The sequence below is a fragment of the Phyllobates terribilis genome, unplaced genomic scaffold (assembly GCF_046119375.1).
Source record: "Phyllobates terribilis strain yellow unplaced genomic scaffold, ASM4611937v1 Scaffold_12__6_contigs__length_324123572, whole genome shotgun sequence".
NCBI lineage: Eukaryota > Metazoa > Chordata > Amphibia > Anura > Dendrobatidae > Phyllobates > Phyllobates terribilis.
Window position 1 is genome coordinate 283213252 of NW_027362772.1, and position 21418 is coordinate 283234669.

Sequence of the window (21418 nt, forward strand, 5' to 3'; positions counted from 1 at the left end):
GGGGTCATAAAGGGCTAAATAAATAATGTTTGGGGGTCACACAGAGGAGCAATATTACTGCCTAGGAGACAGAATGATGGACCTTACACCTGTATGGGGATAAAAAAGGTGGACAGCACTACTGTGTTGGTGCCATAATGGGGGTAATTCTACTGCGTGTGGGCACAAAGGAGACATAAGTATTACTACTGTGTGACGGACACATAGGGAAGCATCATGCCTGTTTTGTAATAACCACTGTTCCTTCAGGCCCCCATTAGATTAATGTTGACTGTACCCGCTGATATCGATAGGTTCAGGCTCCAGTCTAATGTGTATGGTGGTGCCGGGTAACTAATGGTCGGGCAGATGTCACATCCGCATGTCTGATTTCGGACTGTTGATTGCATAGTTCTCCCGGAGATTAGCCGACAGCTGAGTTGGTGGCTTTCTCATAGAGCGTTGTTGTATTTAGGAGTGTCAGCTGAGATGGCTTAGCAGAACAATCGGCCAAAGCGTCCTTCAGCCAAAAGCCATCTAATGTGTATGGCCGGCCTTACACCCCTTTTCCCATAGCATAACCAAACTTTGCTGTATTTTTAGATATACAATACTAAACCTTTTAAATTGTATCAATGGAAAGTAATCTCCCGAATCTCACACTGCAACTTTCAAAGGGTTTGTCAATAAAGATTATGGAATTTTAAAAACTAAATTTCATTTTGCAGAATGAGGCTCCTTATCTTGTAGTCAATTTTATAATAGTTCTTGTTGTTGGTTTGTGCCACTCGAGCTGATCACCACCCGCCCGTTGAGCTTTCTACAAGGTAACACACAGAGGACACAAACTGTCACGGTGACATTTGCAGGCTGTGTCCCTCCTTCATTGTTCTGTCAGACTCATTGTCCCACGCGAGTCTCATACAGCATCATTGTACCATCAAATCTCTTCGGCTGCCCTTCAAGTCATTGAATGGGATTTCGCCCACTGGGACCTCCTGCATTGTCACCTTATCTAGGGCTCTCTTCGCTTCCCACCATCTTATCTCCCCCCATCCGACACTCCTTGCGAAGAAGAAACAGATACAAATTAGGGAGTTTAATACGCCCGTGTTTAACCCTTTATTCGGAGGCTCAGCACTGCTCTGTAATTACCACTACAGACAATAAGGCACATACCCTTTAAAGGCTTGTGTCGGATCCCTTGTCACTCATTATCTAATGACATTGGTTTGCCTGTGTGAGAATAAAAAAAAACAAGTTTGTCTCTGGAGTGGAAGTTGATGTGTAAGGGTGCTCATTTTATACAAATTATCAGTCTGAGTTTCACAAGTGCGGCAATTATAAGGCTTGCAGAGTCAAAATTGGGACTGTCACATTAAAATAGACAAGGTTGGAGATGAGAGGAGCTTGTCCAGCCGTCTCTCCGGAGTTTGTACAAATGTTTCAGGCTCATATGTCTAAACATTTGCGTGAATTTCTTTTATAGAGATATTTTAATAATGTACTTGTAGTAATGCTGGAAGATAAAATTACCACTTTCTATTGTCAGGAAGACTTTCTTTTCAGAATGAAATTGGTCTTAAAGGAGTGGTAAACAAGAGCATTTTCTGCATGTTCCTGAGAAATGGCAAAGGGGGGAGGCTCCTGCGAAAGTTTTTTTATTGTATTATGAGACAAAATAGAATTAAAGAAAACATTTTGTATTATATTCTAAGTTTAGCACTTCTTTAATTAGTTATATCCTTAAAGGGAACCTGACAACTCATACATGCTACCCTGGAGTGACAAGTCTCTCCCTGCATGCAGGTATGCAGGTATAGGGAGAGACCTATCACTCAAGGGCAACAGGTGGGGAGAAGTCGATGGGGATCCGCCTGTCTTCTTAGTCTCCAGCGCAGTTTGGTCCTAGGTATCTAATAATTTATGTTTTTTTCTGAAATGCCACAGCGACTCAGGGTTAAACATATATGGCTGGAATTGTGCATTCACTGTCTGATATATGCTGCCCATGGATCGGGCACAATGTATCAGTTGTCATGATCCCTTTAAGAATCTTATTAAAGAAGTACTAAACTTGGAATATATTCAGAAAATGATTCTTTGACTCTATTTTGTCTTATGTTACAATAAAAACTGCAGCAGGAGCCTCCCCCCTCTACCCTTTCTCAGGAACATGTGACTGCACACTTGTGAACCTTTTCAGCATGCACAGCGCAAGTATGACATTTACACATGCCAACTAGACGTGTGTGGCCTCACTCCATACAAGGGAATTGAGCGAGGTCGGACATGTCTAGTTGGAAGGTGACCAAAAGTATATAAATCCCATATTTGCTTCCATCGGCACTGTAGAATCCATACAGCACGCAATGTGCTCGCTGTAAGAATTCACTTGAGCCCCAAGCCTGTAAAACCCCTTTTAGGCTTTACTTACACTATCCAATGCTAGATGTTTGGGGACCGAATGATTGTTATTACCACAGTTGACATCCTATACAGTTTGCAAATTATTGCACATCAGACATCAGTGATTTTAACAATGCAGTGAACCCATGAACAAGCGTTTTTCTTGACCGCTACCATATTTACACAGGCCAATGATCAGGAACGAGATTTCTTATAAATGCTCATTCGGCCGATGCCCCATGTTAATTGGCCTTTACTAATGGGACATATACAGTAGGAAGAGTCAGAGGTCAGTGATACATAGTGTCTAAAAAACATTTTTAAAACATTTTTAGGATTAGGTACATAGGTGATTGCTTATCCTAAATGTGCATAGTGGAAAAAAAGGTTGTAAATAAGCACTGAACCCATAAATATAACTATATTTGCTGCTTGAGACCCTCCAAGATTTCCCTGTCAGTATTTAGCTTTTAGACGGCAGATTTAATGCTAGACGTCCCTGCGGTTTATAATTATGAATTTGACAAGTTCATGTGTTTGCTGTTAATTATTATAATTAGCTTTCGCTTCGCACAGACGCACCCGCTTAACAACAATATTAGCAGCAGGAGGAGACCCCGTGACGGATTCTGGATGATAAGTGTGCGATGGGGCCCCTCAGATAATCTGGAACTGAATTAACCTCTTAGGATAACACATATGTTTTATGATAAACAACTTAAGGCATAAATTATAACCAGAGCTATATGATAATTGTAACTTAATCAGATTTATTACTTTTGATATTGAGTTTACAATACTAATCATAATCGCTCAACTTAAACACCCCACTGAGGTACAGTATAACTGGCCCACATCTCTTCGATACCCAATACCGACCATGTGTAATGGTACCCTCAGTTCAAGATTGCAAAGTTATCAATATTTCCACAAAATTGGTTTACCCTCTCGAGTCCCCATCCTTTCCAGCGTCATGCTAGGTATAGGAAGGACCCAGCGTACGATGACAGGAAAGTGGGGAAGCCCAGCAACTAGGGAAAGCGAGAGTGGAGACCCTGACTCCCCTATTGTCCCTAAATAGGTTCCACACTTATCGCCGAGCAGGATACCTTAGCCCTGGCTGACCCTAGAACTAGGCCCTAGGTAGGGAGGGGAAGGGGTGAGCACTAGTTAGCCCCACTGCAACTAAAGACAAGCAAGGGAAACAGACAAGGGGACACACTTAGCTTTGAGAAGACACCAGAGAGATCACGAGTACAATCCACAAAGGAACTCCAAGAAGAATCTAGCTGACTGCTAGAACTCCAAACCTGAACAGAGGAATTTACTCTATCACTAGCGATTCACTGGAGAAACTGAAGGTATTTAAGGATCCAGCAAGGGTGTGTTAATTAGCAGCAGAAGGTGGAGATCACCACTGGCTCCTAGAGAGGGAGGGATGATGAAAGGATCAAGAAGGTGTCTGCAAGGCCAAGCACAGCGACCTTTTACAGCCGGATCTAGAATGACTGTCTGTCAAACCTGATACAACCATGACACCCAGAGAATGCCCCCAATCTGGTCCAATTTTGGGTGGGTTTTATATAAAGCCTGCTTCTTCCTGTCCAGATGTCCTAGGAAATCCAAGACTGTTCTGTGACACATGCATATGCTTGGTTAGGCACTTTTCTGAAGTTTTTGTCCAATCCCAAACTCTTGCCAAACTCAAGGGAATTAAAGGGAAAAAAAATAAATATTTTTTGTAAATATTTAATTACTCTTTAAAAACTCATTATACAAATTCAGCACATCATTGTGACATGGTTGCAAAATCCTTGACAGGCTGTAATTAGCGTCATAACTAGTGTTGAGCCACCCCCGTAGTGTTCGGGTTCGGTTCGGTTCGTCGAACACCGGGATGTTCGAGGAACTGTTCGTCGAACTGTTCGTCGAACACCTTAGAACACCGTCGAACACCGTTAAAACCAATGGCAGGCAAACAAAAACACATAGAAACACATAGAAAACACCTGCAAAGGTGTCCAAAAGCTGACAAACTGCTCAGAAGACACTCTCTTTAAAAAAGCCGGCCGGCAAATTCAGCAGCGGCATATACCGGTACCCGACAATTTAGACAAGAAGGAATAGAGCATCACACATAGATTAGATAGATAGAAACATGTCAGTCACACATATAAGAAGCACAGTGACAGTGTTGGTTACTGCACTTGTCATTTAGTGTAAAGGATTTATTAAAAAAAATATTAGTGTTTTCATGCACCGTCTCTTTAAAAAAGCCGGCCGGCAATTCAGCATCTGTACCCGACAATTTAGAACAGAAAGAATAGAGCTTCACACATAGTTTAGATAGATAGAAACATGTCAGTCACATATATAATAAGTACAGTGATAGTGTGGCTTACTGTACTTGTCATTTAGTGTAAAGGATTTATTTAAAAAAATAATAGTGTTTTCATGCACTGTCTCTTTAAAAAAGCCGGCCGGCAATTCAGCAGCGGTACCCGACAATTTAGAACAGAAAGATAGAGCATCACACATAGATTAGATAGATAGAAACATGTCAGTCACATATATATGAAGTACAGTGATAGTGTTGGTTACTGTACTTGTCATTTAGTATTAAAATAAAGGATTTATTATTAAAAAAATTGGCGTGGGGTTCCCCTTAATTTTAGGCTCTAGCGGAGGTTAAGCAGACGGCTGGGGCAGATGTTTGAAGCCTGGGAAGGGGGTAATACCCACGGAGCTTCCCAGGCTACTAATATCAGCCCCCAGCTGAATACATAGCCTTTACTAGCTATTAAAATGGGGGACCCCCCAAAAAAAATGATGTGGGGTCCCCCCTAATTTAATAGCTAGCAAAGGCTAGGCAGACAGCTGGGGGCTGATATTAATAGCCCAGGAAGGGAGCCATGAATATTGGCCCCCTCCCAGGCTAGAAACACCAGCCCTCAGCCGCCCCAGAAATGGCGCATTCATAGGATGCGCCAATTCTGGCACTTAGCCTCGCTCTTCCACGCTACCCTGGTGCGGTGGCAGGGGGTAATAGGGTTGGGGTTGATGTCAGCTTATAATGCCAGCTGACATCAAGCCCAGGTTAGTAATGGAGAGGCGTCTATAAGACACCCCCATTACTAACCCCATAGTCAAACTTAAAAAAAACACAAACACCCAGAATAAAGTCCTTTAATTGAAATAAAGACACAATCCTTTATTGTTCTAAATTAAACCATACTTACCATCACGCCCATTCCAGCTGAAGCCAACGATCTCCTGCAATAAAAGAAAAATAATAAAGCAACCTCATCCTTACCTTTCCATGGTTCCCACGACAGCTTCAGCTCTGCTACATCGAGATGACAGGCTGGACCGCAGCAGAACGCTGCCATCCAGCCTGTCATCCCGCAGACACTGAGAAGCGCAGGCTTGCTTGCGCTGCTCAGCGTCTCTCTGTGACGACATCCAGATGAGCCGAGTTCATGTCCAATGAACTCGGCTCACCTCATGCACGTCACTGACAGCGTGGGAAAATTCTCACGCTGAAGCGGTGAGTGCAGGAGAATTCTCCCACGCTGTCAGTGACGTGCATAAGGTGAGCTCATGTCCAATGAACTCAGCTCACCTCCTGCACGTCACTGACAGCGTGGGAGAATTCTCCTGCACTCAGCGCTTCAGCGTGAGAATTCTCCCACGCTGAAGCGCTGAGTGCAGGAGAATTTTCCCACGCTGTCAGTGACGTGCATGAGGTGAGCCGAGTTCATTGGACATGACCTCGGCTCATCTGGATGCCGTCACAGCGAGACAGTGAGGAGCGCAAGCATGCCTGCGCTTCTCAGTGTCTGCGGGATGACAGACTGGATGGCAGCGTTCTGCTGCGGTCCAGCCAGTCATCTCGATGTAGCAGAGCTGAAGCTGTCGTGGGAACCATGGAAAGGTAAGGATGAGGTTGGTTTATTATTTTTCTTTTATTGCAGGAGATCGTTGGCTTCAGCTGGAATGGGTGTGATGGTAAGTATGGTTTAATTTAGAACAATAAAGAATTGTGTCTTTATTTCAATTAAAGGACTTTATTCTGGGTGTTGTGTTTTTTTAAAATACTTTACTAGAAATTCATGGCGGTCATGTCTAATACTGGCGTGACCCCATGAATTTTGGGCTTGGGGCCAGCTGATAATACCAAGCTGGCCCTAACCCCTTTATTACCCAGTGAGCCACCGCACCAGGGCCCTGGATGAGTTGGGTACAGCGCCAGAAGATGGCGCTTCAATGAACGCGCCATTTTCCGGGGTGGCTGCGGACTGCAATTTGTAGCGGGGGGGGGCCCAGAAAGCTTGGGCCTCCCTGCGCTGCAGATTCCAGCCCCCAGCTGCCTAGTTGTACCTGGCTGGACACAAAAATAGGGCGAAGCCCCACGTACTTTTTTTTTAATTATTTCATGAAATTCATGAAATAATTAAGAAAAAAAGGCCTTCCCTATATTGTTGTGTCCGGCCAGGTACAAATAGGCAGCTGGTGGTTGGGGGCAGCCCGTTCCTGCCTGCTGTACCTGGCTGGACACAAATATAGTGCGAAGCCCCACTTCAGTTTTTTTTAATTATTTCATGAAATTCATGAAATAATTAAGAAAAAAAGGGCTTCCCTATATTGTTGTGTCCGGCCAGGTACAAATAGGCAGCTGGTGGATGGGGGCAGCCCGTTCCTGCCTGCTGTACCTGGCTGGACACTAATATAGTGCGAAGCCCCACTTCAATTTTTTTAAATTATTTCAGGAAATTCATGAAATAATTTAAAAAAAATTGACGTGGGGCTTCGCACTATATTTGTGTCCAGCCAGGTACAGCAGGCAGGAACGGGCTGCCCCCAACCACCAGCTGCCTATTTGTACCTGGCCGGACACAACAATATAGGGAAGCCCTTTTTTTCTTAATTATTTCATGAAATAATTTAAAGAAAATTGACGTGGGGCTTCGCCCTGTTTTTGTGTCCAGCCAGGTACAACTAGGCAGCTGGGGGCTGGAATCCGCAGCGCAGGGAGGCCCAAGCTTTCTGGGCCACCCCCGCTGCAAATTGCAGTCCGCAGCCACCCCGGAAAATGGCGCGTTCATAGAAGCGCCATCTTCTGGCGCTGTACCCAACTCATCCAGGGCCCTGATGCGGTGGCTCACTGGGTAATAAAGGGGTTAGGGCCAGCTTGGCATTATCAGCTGGCCCTAAGCCCGAAATTCATGGGGTCACGCCAATATTAGACATGACCACCATGAATTTCTAGTAAAGTATTTAAAAAAAACACAACACCCAGAAAAAAGTCCTTTAATTGAAATAAACACACAATTCTTTATTGTTCTAAATTAAACCATACTTACCATCACGCCCATTCCAGCTGAAGCCAACGATCTCCTGAAATAAAAGAAAAATAATAAAGCAACATCATCCTTACCTTTCCATGGTTCCCAGGACAGCTTCAGCTCTGCTACATCGAGATGACAGGCTGGACCGCAGCAGAACGCTGCCATCCATCCTGTCATCCCGCAGACACTGAGAAGCGCAGGCTTGCTTGCGCTCCACAGTGTCTCTCTGTGAGGGCATCCAGATGAGCCGAGTTATTGTCCAATGAACTCGGCTCACCTCATGCACGTCACTGACAGCGTGGGAAAATTCTCCTGCACTCAGCACTTCAGCGTGGGAGAATTCTCACACTGAAGCGCTGAGTGCAGGAGAATTCTCCCACGCTGTCAGTGACGTGCAGGAGGTGAGCTGAGTTCATTGGACATGAGCTCACCTTATGCACGTCACTGACAGCGTGGGAGAATTCTCCTGCACTCACCGCTTCAGCGTGAGAATTTTCCCACGCTGTCAGTGACGTGCATGAGGTGAGCCGAGTTCATTGGACATGAACTCGGCTCATCTGGATGTCGTCACAGAGAGACGCTGAGCAGCGCAAGCAAGCCTGCACTTCTCAGTGTCTGCGGGATGAGAGGCTGGATGGCAGCGTTCTGCTGCGGTCCAGCCTGTCATCTCGATGTAGCAGAGCTGAAGCTGTCGTGGGAACCATGGAAAGGTAAGGATGAGGTTGCTTTATTATTTTTCTTTTATTGCAGGAGATCGTTGGCTTCAGCTGGAATGGGCGTGACGGTAAGTATGGTTTAATTTAGAACAATAAAGGATTGTGTCTTTATTTCAATTAAAGGACTTTATTCTGGGTGTTTGTGTTTTTTTTAACTTTGACTATGGGGTTAGTAATGGGGGTGTCTTATAGACGCCTCTCCATTACTAACCTGGGCTTGATGTCAGCTGGCATTATAAGCTGACATCAACCCCAACCCTATTACCCCCTGCCACCGCACCAGGGCAGCGTGGAAGAGCGAGGCTAAGTGCCAGAATTGGCGCATCCTATGAATGCGCCATTTCTGGGGCGGCTGACGGCTGGTGTTTCTAGCCTGGGAGGGGGCCAATATTCATGGCTCCCTTCCTGGGCTATTAATATCAGCCCCCAGCTGTCTGCCTAGCCTTTGCTAGCTATTAAATTAGGGGGGACCCCACGTCATTTTTTTTGGGGGGTCCCCCATTTTAATAGCTAGTAAAGGCTATGTATTCAGCTGGGGGCTGATATTAGTAGCCTGGGAAGCTCCGTGGGTATTACCCCCTTCCCAGGCTTCAAACATCTGCCCCAGCCGTCTGCTTAACCTCCGCTAGAGCCTAAAATTAAGGGGAACCCCACGCCAATTTTTTTAATAATAAATCCTTTATTTTAATACTAAATGACAAGTACAGTAACCAACACTATCACTGTACTTCATATATATGTGACTGACATGTTTCTATCTATCTAATCTATGTGTGAAGCTCTATTCTGTCTGTTATAAATTGTCGGGTACCGCTGCTGAATTGCAGGCCGGCTTTTTTAAAGAGACGGTGCATGAAAACACTATTATTTTTTTTGATAAATCCTTTAGGCTAAATGACAAGTACAGTAAGCAGCACTGTCACTGTACTTCATATATATGTGACTGACATGTTTCTATCTATCTAATCTATGTGTGATGCTCTATTCTTTCTGTTATAAATTGTCGGGTACCGCTGCTGAATTGCCGGCCGGCTTTTTTAAAGAGACGATGCATGAAAACACTATTATTTTTTTTGATAAATCCTTTACGCTAAATGACAAGTACAGTAAGCAGCACTTTCACTGTACTTCGTATATATGTGGCTGACATGTTTATATCTATCTAATCTATGTGTGAAGCTCTATTCTTTCGGTTCTAAATTGTCGGGTACAGGTGTATGCCGCTGCTGAATTGCCGGCTTTTCATGTTTCACTGTTGGCACTGTTCCCATCGATTTTGGCAATCACTGTAATGCCACAACCACCATGGCTGTGGCATTACAGTGAGTGGCAGACAATCCCTGCATGATTGGTGCTCTAAATAGCGCCAGACATGCAGGACACGCTTTTGGTGCACGAACAGTTATCGAACATAACCTCGAACAGCCGAATTTTTTGCAAATCGTTCGGGTTCGTCGAACAACTCGAACACCGCCCAAAACAGCTCGAATTTGAGATTGGCGAACAGTTCTAGTCGAACACCGCTCATCTCTAGTCATAACCATTTGACTATTAAAGGAGCTGTCCAACATTTTCCTTTAGCTTAAAAATGAGAGCATGATTGTCTGAAAAAAAAAACATATACTCACTAGTGTTGATCGAGCACTAAAATGCTCGGGTGCTCGAAGCTCGGGCCGAGCTCGCCGTGATACTCGGGTACTCGACCCGAGCAATGAGCCCAATGTTAGTCTATGGGAGACCCGAGCATTTTTGCGATGCCACCCCCGGCAGTCTTTTAAAAGCCTAACAAGTGCCCAAAATGATAGTGACAGTGCTCAAATGACATGGGGACAGCATGGGGATCGCCCCAGGAAGCATTTCTGACCCCCAGGTCACTGCTGTCAACAACGTGGTCAGAGGTATTAAGCCACTTTTACGGGCTCACAATAAAACGTTCAAAAACTAAACTGAAACTTTTTTCCTGTGAAATATGTTAAGGAATTTCTTTTCCAGGGTAAAGATTTGTGTATAAGGTAAAATAAATAATCAAAAACAAAATACTCCTCCACACCTTGGGCTATGTTCACAAGTAGCATTTTTTATGCGTTTTTGCACTTTTGTATTGCTTTCAACTGTGACAAATGCATTCACCGGGAAATGTCATTTTAACATTTTACAAACCTTATCTGGCCATGTGCTGTGCGACACATGCATAAAGTGCTGAAAAGACATAGGAACAGCATGGGGAAGATCCCTGGAAGCATCTCTGACACCCACGTCACTGTCTAAAAGTGTGCCCATCATAAGTGATCCTTGCCGCATCAGAAGATGCAGACTTGCAACTATCCCTGTGCAAGTTCTAGTCCCAGGGCAGTGTTCAATTGTACCTCCCCCATTCCTTGCAATACAAGCGCAAGTATGCAGCCTGCCACCCACCCACCCCCAGGCTGCAATACCATACTGCTTGCTTGCTTGCACTTGAAATTGAGCCTTTTAGGTATCTGGAGGCGGAATCTGGCCACCACGTCATGGCTGCGTTGGCGGCCTGGAATCCATACTCAGTCTCCAGCCGCCCAGCGGCTGGGTGTCCATGTTCGGTCCCCAGCCGCCCCGCGACCGGGTGTCCACACATGGTTCCCAGCTGCCTGGGGGCAGCCGGGTGTCCATAAACGGTCCCCAGCCGCCCCTATTTCTCCTTGGAACATCCCCCCACACACTTTTCTTAGCCTGGCCTGCTTTAGGGCAGCATTGGACGAGCCCACCAGAGAACCAGACTCCTCCGGTGGGCCCTGGCTTCTCCATCAGGGGAGTTGAGAGTGCCAAGGTGAGGAGCATGATGATGATGACAGAAGTTTGCATCTGCTTTGTTTTCTTTTAATGCAAGTGTAAGTGTGCAGACTGCCACCCACCCACCCCCAGACTGCAATGCCATACTGCTAGCTTGCACTTGAAATGGGGCCTTTTAGTTTGGAGGAGGCCGAAGCTGGCCACTACCTCATGGCTGCTTCGGCAGCGAGGTATCCATACTCAGTCCCCAGCCGCCCCTATTTGTCCTGGTGTGCCTTATACATAAGATTAAGCTCGTATATCAAAACATTACCTGTGCCCTCCCCAGTGCATTTAGTGGGAAGGAGAGCTTATTCCGCTGTAGTGTGTGCATGCCAAACCCCTGTTCATGGTACATGCGAAGATGCCTCCCACCCTGCACCTGTCGTTGCAGACTTGCAACTATCCCTGTTCAAGTCCTTGTCCCAGGGCAGTGTTCAATTGTACCTCTCCCATTCCTTGCAATGCAAGCGCAAGTATGCAGCCTGCCACCGACCCACCCCCAGGCTGCAATACCATACTGCTTGCTTGCTTGCACTTTAAATTGGGCCTTTTAGGCATGTGGAGGCGGAATCTGGCCACCATGCCATGGCTGCGTCGGCGACCTGGTATCCATACTTAGTCACCAGCCGCCCGGTGGCCGGATGTCCCCGCTTGCTCCCCAGCCTCCAGGGGGTGGCCGGGTGTCCATACTCGGTGCCCAGCCACCCCTATTTGTCCCGGTAACCTTTCCCACACTTTTCTTAGCCTGGCCTGCTTTAGGGTAGCATTGGCCGAGCCCACCAGACAACCAGACTCCTCCGGTGGGCCCTGGCTTCTCCATCAGGGGAGTTGAGAGTGCCAAGGTGAGGAGCATGATTGTAATGCACATGCCCGGACTGAGCGGCGTGTGCGTGTGATTCCACTGGACCGTGCCGGAGAGTGAATGCCTGGAGGGGCGTAACTAGGTATTCACCCGATCCGACCAGGGTCGCACAACGGCATACGACGCCAGTGCACCAAGGAGGAACCAAGCAGAGGGACCAGGTGCTACTCCAGGACAGACCCCGGACACAGCTGTTGACCCACACAGGGGAATACAGGAACAGACTGGTTAGGCTGTCACACAGACTGGTGGGTATAGGCAGGCACGACTGGTATGCAGGCAGGCGGGTATGCAGGCAGGGGGGTACAGGCAAGCACGGCTAGAGTGCAGACAGGGAGGCACTAGCAGGTAGGAACACAGGCGGGATAGGACCCAGTACACACTGGGACTCAGGAACAGAACCACAGATGTGGTGGACAAACACAGCAGAGTAAGGCCGCCCAGAGTGGTGAGCGAGAGCAGGGCAAGACAAGACCGCCTAGAGCGGTGAGCGAGAGTAGAGCAGGACGAGACCGCCTAGAGCGGTGAGCGAGAGTAGAGCAGGACGAGGCCGCCTGGAGCGGAGAGCGAGAGTAGAGCAGGACGAGGCCGCCTGGAGCAGTGAGCAAGAGTAGAGCAGGACGAGGCCGCCTCGAGCAGTGAGTAAGAGTAGAGCAGGACGAGGCCGCCTGGAGCGGTGAGCAAGAGTAGAGCAGGACGAGGCCGCCTGGAGCGGTGAGCAAGAGTAGAGCAGGACGAGGCCACCTGGAGCAGTGAGCAAAGGGTCAGAGCGGAGCGAGACTGCCGGAGCAGTGAGCAAAGGGTCAGAGAGGAGCGAGACTGCCGGAGCAGTGAGCAAAGGGTCAGAGCGGAGCGAGACTGCCGGAGCAGTGAGCAAAGGGTCAGAGCAGGCTAGAACCGCCGGAGCAGTGAACAATGTAGAGCAGGCTAGAACCACCGGAGCGGTGAGCAAGGCAGAGCAGGCTAGAACTGGCGGAGCGGTGAGCAAGGCAGAGCAGGCTAGAACTGCCGGAGCGGTGAGCAAGGCAGAGCAGGCTAGAACCGCCGGAGCGGTGAGCAAGGCAGAGCAGGCTAGAACCGTCGCGCCGGAGCGGTGAGCAAGGCAGAGCAGGGGGGACAGGGCTCTGTACACACGGAACAGGCAGGAAGGGAAAGGCAGAACCAGATACCCACAGGGTACTTACAGTGAAGTAGCGAGTGGACCACAAACTCACAAACGGAAGTACAGTGACAGCGAGCAGGAGTTAGGTACGAGTTCAGACTCTGCAGAAAAAGGAAAGGTACGGACATAGAGAAACACAGAAAACAGGCTAGAAGAGTATACAGACAAGAACAGACACAGTAGCAAGATACAGGAGCGGGTCTAGGTATGCAGCCCCTAGAAGGCGGGAGGAACAGGCTAGGAGTGTGTTCAGATAGGACAGACAAGATACAGGAGCGGTCTACGTATGCGGCCCCTAGAAGGCGGAACGAACAGGCAAGGAGCGTGTTCAGACAGGCCTGGAAATACAGCCTCCAGGAAAGGCAGGCAAGCAAACACAGAAAGGGACCTGGCACATTCAGAGTGAAAGAGCACACTGAATGAAACACAATGCTCAGGCATGGGTTAATTGGAGCAGCTGGTTTAAATACCAGGTGACAGACAGCAATAGGCTGAGGACGCACAAGGGTTGTGACTGCAGCAGGTACAAAAAGCAGGAAGTGATCGGGCGCCGCCCTTAAGCAGCAGAAACAGAATCAAACAGACAGCATAGAGGGAAGCCAGAGAGACATTCTGGATTGGAGATCAAGTGCGCGCTCTTGCACAGTGGGAGTTGGACCACTATGCAAGGACGCCGCCAGGTATGTTACAATGATGAGGATGATAGAAGTTAGCATCTGCTTTGTTTTGTTGGAATGCAAGCGCATGTATGTAGTAGCGGCTAGGCCTGAGGTGGTCAGCGTTTTGGCGCATATCCTACCTCCTCCGAGGATTGCTGGATGCTTTCCTGCTACTATCCAAGTTCTATGACTCCCGTTAAAACAAAGCTTCAGGTGATAAATGTTGGATGAGGTAGTGGCAAAGGAGAAAGAGCAGGAGGAACAGGGACCATTCACATCAATATCAGGCCAGTCAACCAGATATGTCTCGTAGGATATGTTTCTGTAACAAAAGGAGCGGTTCGGATACACAGTTATAGGGCATACAGTGAGTGCAATGCCTACCAAAAATTTCGAGGCACTCCAATGCCCCTTGGAAATGACATGGAGGTCAGAGGGCCTTAACTAAACCTTTTTTTCCATTTATAGCAACTGGGTCTCCTGTGTACTGTTGGCCTAAGCAGTGAATGGAAGGCTTTCCAAAAATTATGAGGAACTGCAATGCCCCTTACAAGAGCCATGCAGTACAGCATATTACAAACATAAGTCCCATTATTGGGAAGTGGGTCTCCCATAGGATTTGCTTATGCCTTCCAAGCAAAAGCTTCAAAAATTAGGACGGAGCAACTTGCAATGCCCCTTACAAGAGCCACGCAGTACAGCATATTACAAACATAAGTCCCATTATTGGGGAGTGGGTCTCCCATAGGATTTGCTTATGCCTTCCAAGCAAAAGCTTCCAAAAATTAGGACGGAGCAACTTGCAATGCCCCTTACAAGAGCCACGCAGTACAGCATATTACAAACATAAGTCCCATTATTGGGAAGTGGGTCTCCCATAGGATTTGCTTATGCCTTCCAAGCAAAAGCTTCAAAAATTAGGACGGAGCAACTTGCAATGCCCCTTACAAGAGCCACGCAGTACAGCATATTACAAACATAAGTCCCATTATTGGGGAGTGGGTCTCCCATAGGATTTGCTTATGCCTTCCAAGCAAAAGCTTCCAAAAATTAGGACGGAGCAACTTGCAATGCCCCTTACAAGAGTCATGCAGTACAGCATATTACAAACATAAGTCCCATTATTGGGGAGTGGGTCTCCCATAGTATTTGCTTATGCCGTCCAAGCAAAAGCTTCCAAAAATTAGGACGGAGCAACTTGCAATGCCCCTTACAAGAGCCATGCAGTACAGCATATTACAAACATAAGTCCCATTATTGGGGAGTGGGTTTCCCATAGGATTTGCTTATGCCTTCCAAGCAAAAGCTTCCAAAAATTAGGACGGAGCAACTTGCAATGCCCCTTACAAGAGTCATGCGATACAGCATATTACAAACATAAGTCCCATTATTGGGGAGTGGGTCTCCCGTAGTATTTGCTTATGCCTTCCAAGCAAAAGCTTCCAAAAATTGGGACGAAGCAACTTGCAATGCCCCTTACAAGAACCATGCAGTACAGCATATTACAAACATAAGTCCCATTATTGGGGAGTGAGTCTCCCATAGGATTTGCTTATGCCTTCCAAGCAAAAGCTTCCAAAAATTAGGACGGAGCAACTTGCAATGCCCCTTACAAGAGCCATGCAGTACAGCATATTACAAACAAAAGTCCCATTATTGGGGAGTGGGTCTCCCATAGGATTTGCTTATGCCTTCCAAGCAAAAGCTTCCAAAAATTAGGACGGTGCAACTTGCAATGCCCCTTACAAGAGCAATGCAGTACAGCATATTACAAACATAAGTCCCATTATTGGGGAGTGGGTCTCCCATAGTATTTGCTTATGCCTTCCAAGCAAAAGATTCCAAAAATTGGGACGGAGCAACTTGCAATGCCCCTTACAAGAACCATGCACTACAGCATATTACAAACATAAGTCCCATTATTGGGGAGTGGGTCTCCCATAGGATTTGCTTATGCCTTCCAAGCAAAAGCAAAAATAAGGACGGAGGAACTTGCAATGCTGGCACCCTGGTGGTATAGTGGTGGTGGAGGTTGAGGATAAGGAGAAGAACATAAAACAGCCGAAATGAGGAAGCGTATACCCATGTGTGGGTGTGAAGCGGTGCATGTGAATACACCTCCCAAAATAACACAGTGGATTTGACTTTATGTTACTCTGCTGTCATTTGGTGGTGATGAGAAATCTGGCCCAATCCAGCGCTTGTTCATTTTAATAAGGGTCAGCTTGTCAGCATTGTCAGTTGACAGGCGAGTGCGCTTATCAGTTATAATTCCCCCAGCGGCACTAAAAACACGCTCCGATAACACGCTAGCGGCAGGGCAGGCCAGGACCTCCAAGGCGTACAGAGCGAGTTCATTCCAAGTCTCCAGCTTGGATACCCAATAATTAAAAGGCACAGAGGAATCATGGAGGACGCTGGTACGGTCGGCAAGGTACTCCCTCACCATCTTTTGAAACTTTCCACTCCTTGTGAGAGTACCCCACGCCTCAGGGCCTGTGAGCTGGGCGGGTGTCAGAAATCTGTCCCAGAACGTTGACAGTGTTCCCCTGCCTCTGCTGGATTGGAGTTGCATCTCTCTCGACTGTACGCCTTGGTTGGGCAACGAACTGTGACCTCTGCCGCTAGCGTGTTCAGATGGGAATTTTTTTTAAGAGTTCTGCAGCAAGGGCCTTCTGGTACTGCCCCATTTTTGTAGACCTCTCCACCTCAGGAATAAGAGAGTGAAAGTTCTCCTTGTAGCGGGGGTCTAAAAGTGTCACCAACCAGTAATGACTGTCACCCAACATTTTGACAACGCGAGGGTCACGGTTAAGGCAGCGTAACATAAAGTCAGCCATGCGTGCCAGACTGGTAACGGGCAAGATTTCCGTGTCCTCACCAAGATGACGACTGACCATGCTCTCCTCCTCCTCCTCCCCCTTGTCCTCAGGCCACCCACGCTGAACCGACGGTATGACACTTGTACAGGTACTACCGTCTACAGCGCATGATAGCAGCTCCTGTTCTTCCTCCTCCTCCTCCTCCGCTCCCTCATTGTCCCCCAATACACGTTGAGATGAGATGAGGCTGAGCTGTGTGTAATCGCCCACTACGGCTTCTTGATCCATCTCATCATACTCTGGCTGCAATGCCTCCTCTTTAATTCTCTGCAGAGAGCGTTGCAAAAGACAGACAAGTGGGATGCTGACACTAATGATGGCGTCATCGCCACTCACCATCTTGGTTGGCCTCCTCAAAGTTTGTCAGGATGGTACATATGTCAGACATCCAGGTCCACTCCTGAGGTCTTATGTGTGGAGTCTGACCTGAATATAGACGGCCTTGTTGGATCTGGTACTCCACAACTGCTCTCTTCTGCTCACAAATCCTTTGCAACATGTGGAGGGTAGAGTTCCAACGTGTGGGGACATCACACACCAGTCGGTGTGCCGGAAGCTGCAAACGCTGCTGCAACACAGCAAGGGCGGCGGAAGCTGTAGCCGACTTGCGAAAATGAGCTGACAGGCGGCGTACTTTGACGAGCAGATCTGGCAACTCGGGGTACGATTTAAGAAACCGCTGAACCACGAGGTTAAGTACATGAGCCAGGCATGGTACGTGTGTGATCTCATCTCGCCTCAGAGCCGCCACCAGGTTACGGCCATTGTCACACACGACCATGCCGGGATGTAGGTTCAGCGGTCTCAGCCACAGATCCGCCTGCTCTTTCACAGCTGTCCACAACTCACAAGCAGTGTGAGGTTTATCACCTAAGCTTATGAGTTTCAGCACAGCCTGTTGCTGCTTGGCGGAGTCAGTACTGCAGTGCTTCCAGCTTGTAACTGATGTGGTGATATCTGAGATGGAGGCTGAACATGAGGAGGAGGAGGAGGAGGATGATGCGCAGGAGCTATACACTGTGGGGGCAACTATGACTGACATAGGGCCCGCAATCCTCGGTGTGTGGAGGACGTGTTCCGTCCCAAGGTCCGACTGGGTCCCGGCTTCCACTATGTTTACCCAGTGTGCCGTCAGAGAGATGTACCGTCCCTGGCCACAAGCACTTGTCCACGTGTCCATTGTCAGGCGGACTCTCCCAGTAACTGCGTTGTTGAGGGCACGGCAGATGCTTTGGGACACGTACTTGTGTAGTGCGGGGATGGCACACCGGGCAAAATAGTGTCGGCTGGGGACCGAGTACCGAGGGACAGCCACCGCCATAAGATTGAGGAAGGATTCCGTCTACACCAGCCTAAAAGGCAGCATTTCCAACGCAAGCAGTCGTGAAATGTGCGAATTTAGGACTGTGGCCTGTGGGGCATTAGCTGCGAATTTCCGCTTTCGTTCAAAGGTCTGGGATATGGACAATTGAACGCTGGTGGGACGTGGACGTGGACGTTGATGCTGTTTCTTGAGAAACTGCCATAACAAGTGAAGACTGAGAGGAGGGGGCATCTTTACATGCAGTATGGACAGGGGATTGCCTTGCTCACACAACAGGGGGTTCTATTGCACGCACAACAGTGGAAGAAGCAGTGGTGACACCCGCTGACACTGGTCGTGGACCCTGGGTTTCGCCCCACAAAGTCGGGTGCTTTGCTGCCATGTGCCTGATCATGCTGGTGGTGGTCAGGCTGGTAGTTTTGTCACCCCTGCTGATGCTGGAATGGCAGGTGGAACATATGGCCTTTTTGGGGTTGTCAGCAGAGTCTTTAAAAAAATTCCAGACTCTGGAAGACCTACCGCTTGTACTGGCAATGTCCCTCGTGTTGGTGTTACGGGGAATGGTTGCCCGCCTTCTGTGTGCGGCCACCACACTGCTTCTTCCTGCCTGTTGGGGTACTCTGCCTCCCTCCCCCTGTGTGCTGCTGGCCTCACTCTGCATGTCCTCCTGCCACGTTGGGTCAGTTACTAGATCATCCACCACCTCCTCCTCTTCCACTTGCGCACCACGATGCTCCTCCTCACTTCCTGGCAATTGTGTCTCGTCATCGTCCACCTCTTGTGACAAATTGCCAGCGTCGACTTCCTGTGGCCGTGGCTGTTCAAATATTTGGGCATCGCTACATGGGATCTCCTCTTCCACCACTTCAAGCGTATCAGGCGAGGGGCACAAATATGGAAATGGACCAGTGAACAGCTCTTCAGAGTGTCCAAGTGTGGGATCAATTGCTGTCTGACGACACTCGGCATGGTGGGAGGAAGGAGCATCAGGGTGAGGAGGAGTATGACGTCGAGTCTCACGGCTACTAAGAGTTGACCGTGTGGAAGACAGACCGGAGGTGGTGGTGCCCATGTAACTGGAAGTATTATCTGCTATCCAATTAATAACCTGTTCACACTGATCAGTTCTCAATACTGGTGTTGTTCTGTGCTTCCCTAGTAATTCGGTCAAGAAGTGGCAGCGAGAAGATGTGGCTGTTGGTTGTGGCACATTTTCATCTTGGCCACGGCCCCGTCCTCTGCATGAACCATCACCAGAACGTCCAGTTCCACGTCCCTTGCCACGCGCCTTGCCCATTGTAAAGGAAGTAAAATAGCTTACACTTGCACTATCAATGGAAAAAGGGTAATATAAAGTAGATTAGAACCGTGGAAGAGGAAAACCACAGTTCTATTTCTCCGGCCTACACCCGACTCTTTTAAACAATCTGAACAATCAGGGAGAAACGATTACTGTTTTTCTTTACGTAAAAAATAACAAAACCTGAATAATAGAGATTTTTTACCGTGGGATGGCAAAACCACAGTTATTGTTTGCTGGTGTATACCAGACTTTTTTAAATGTATAGATTTGCGGCTGAACAGTGAGCGACACACTCAAACTGTGTTTTTTTAGATACCAAAGGCCCAAAACTGGATAGTACAGAGATTTGACCCGAGAAACTGCAAAACCACACTGGGATTTGTCGGGCCTACACCAGACTATTTTCAACAGATATATTTTTGTGTCACAACAGTCAGGAGATACTACTGTTTTTCTTTACGGAAAATATACCAAAACCTGAATAATAGAGATTTTTTACCGTGGGATGGCAAAACCACAGTTATTGTTTACTGGGGTATACCAGACTTTTTTAAATATATAGATTTGAGGCTGAACAGTGAGCGACACACTCAAGCTGTGTTTTTTTAGATACCAAAGGCCCAAAACAGGATAGTACAGAGATTTGACCCGTGGAACTGCAAAACCACACTGGGATTTGTCGGGCCTACACCAGACTATTTTCAACAGATATATTTTTGTGTCACAACAGTCAGGAGACACTACTGTTTTTCTTTACGGAAAATATACCAAAACCTGAATAATAGAGATTTTTTACCGTGGGATGGCAAAACCACAGTTATTGTTTACTGGGGTATACCAGACTTTTTTAAATAGATATATTTGCGGCTGAACAGTGAGCGACACACTCAAACAGTTTTTTTTTTAGATACAAATGGTCCAAAAGTGGATAATACAGAGGTTTGAACCGTGGAAGTGCAAAAGAACACTTCTGTTTCTCTAGCCTACACCTGACTATTTTCAACAGATATATTTGTGTCTGAAAAATCAGAGACACGCTTTTTTTTTGGGGGGGGGGGGACACCAAAAGGTTAATAAGACGGGTATTTGTACAGTGTGAAGGAGGAAAAAAAAAAGAGGATTTAGATGAAAAAAAAAAGGATTTTTCCTGATCCCTGAGACCTGGAGCTAAGTCCAGCAATTTCAGCAACAGGAGCAGCACACAGGACTGTAATGCAGCGTTTGCTGGTATAACCACTGCGTCTCCTATACAGCCTGCCTGCCTGATATCTGGGATGGATATTAGTCCTGAGAAGGACTGTTTGTTTGATCTGGCAGCCTTTACAGACCCTACACTAACTATTTCGCAGTTTATATCTCTCACTAAATCAGCAGCGCTGTCCCTACACTGTCTGATCCGGAGCGACTGTGTCCCAGATGTCAGCGCCCGGTTTTAAATACTCGAGGTGACGCTGTGCGGCCAGCCAATCACTGTAATGCTCACAATCAACATGGCTGCGGTATTACAGTGACTGGCTGGCAATCCCTGCATGTTCATTGGCTCTGTAAAGAGTGCCAAACATGCAGGGCGGAGACCCGAGCTCCCGCCCGAGTAACTCGGAAATGCTCGGTGCTTGCTGAACATCCCGAGTAGCGTGATGCTCGGGCGAGTACCGAGCAGCGTCGAGCATTTTCGCTCAACACTAATACTCACCTATCATACACCCAACGTTCCTTGGTGCTGCTTTCCATATCTCTGTCAGCCTCCTTTCTGGCAATCACATGCCTTCTTGCTCTCACTACTAGATCTGATGGTATGTGACCACAGCCATTGATGAAGCTTCTGGGTGGCTGAAGTGCAAGGAGACTGGCAGGGGCACAAGCAGCAACACCAAGATACAGTAGGTTAATATATGTTTTGTCAGCCCTTCATGGACCCATATTTAAGACCAAGATGGAGGGTGAAAAAAATAGAAATTTTTGGTTC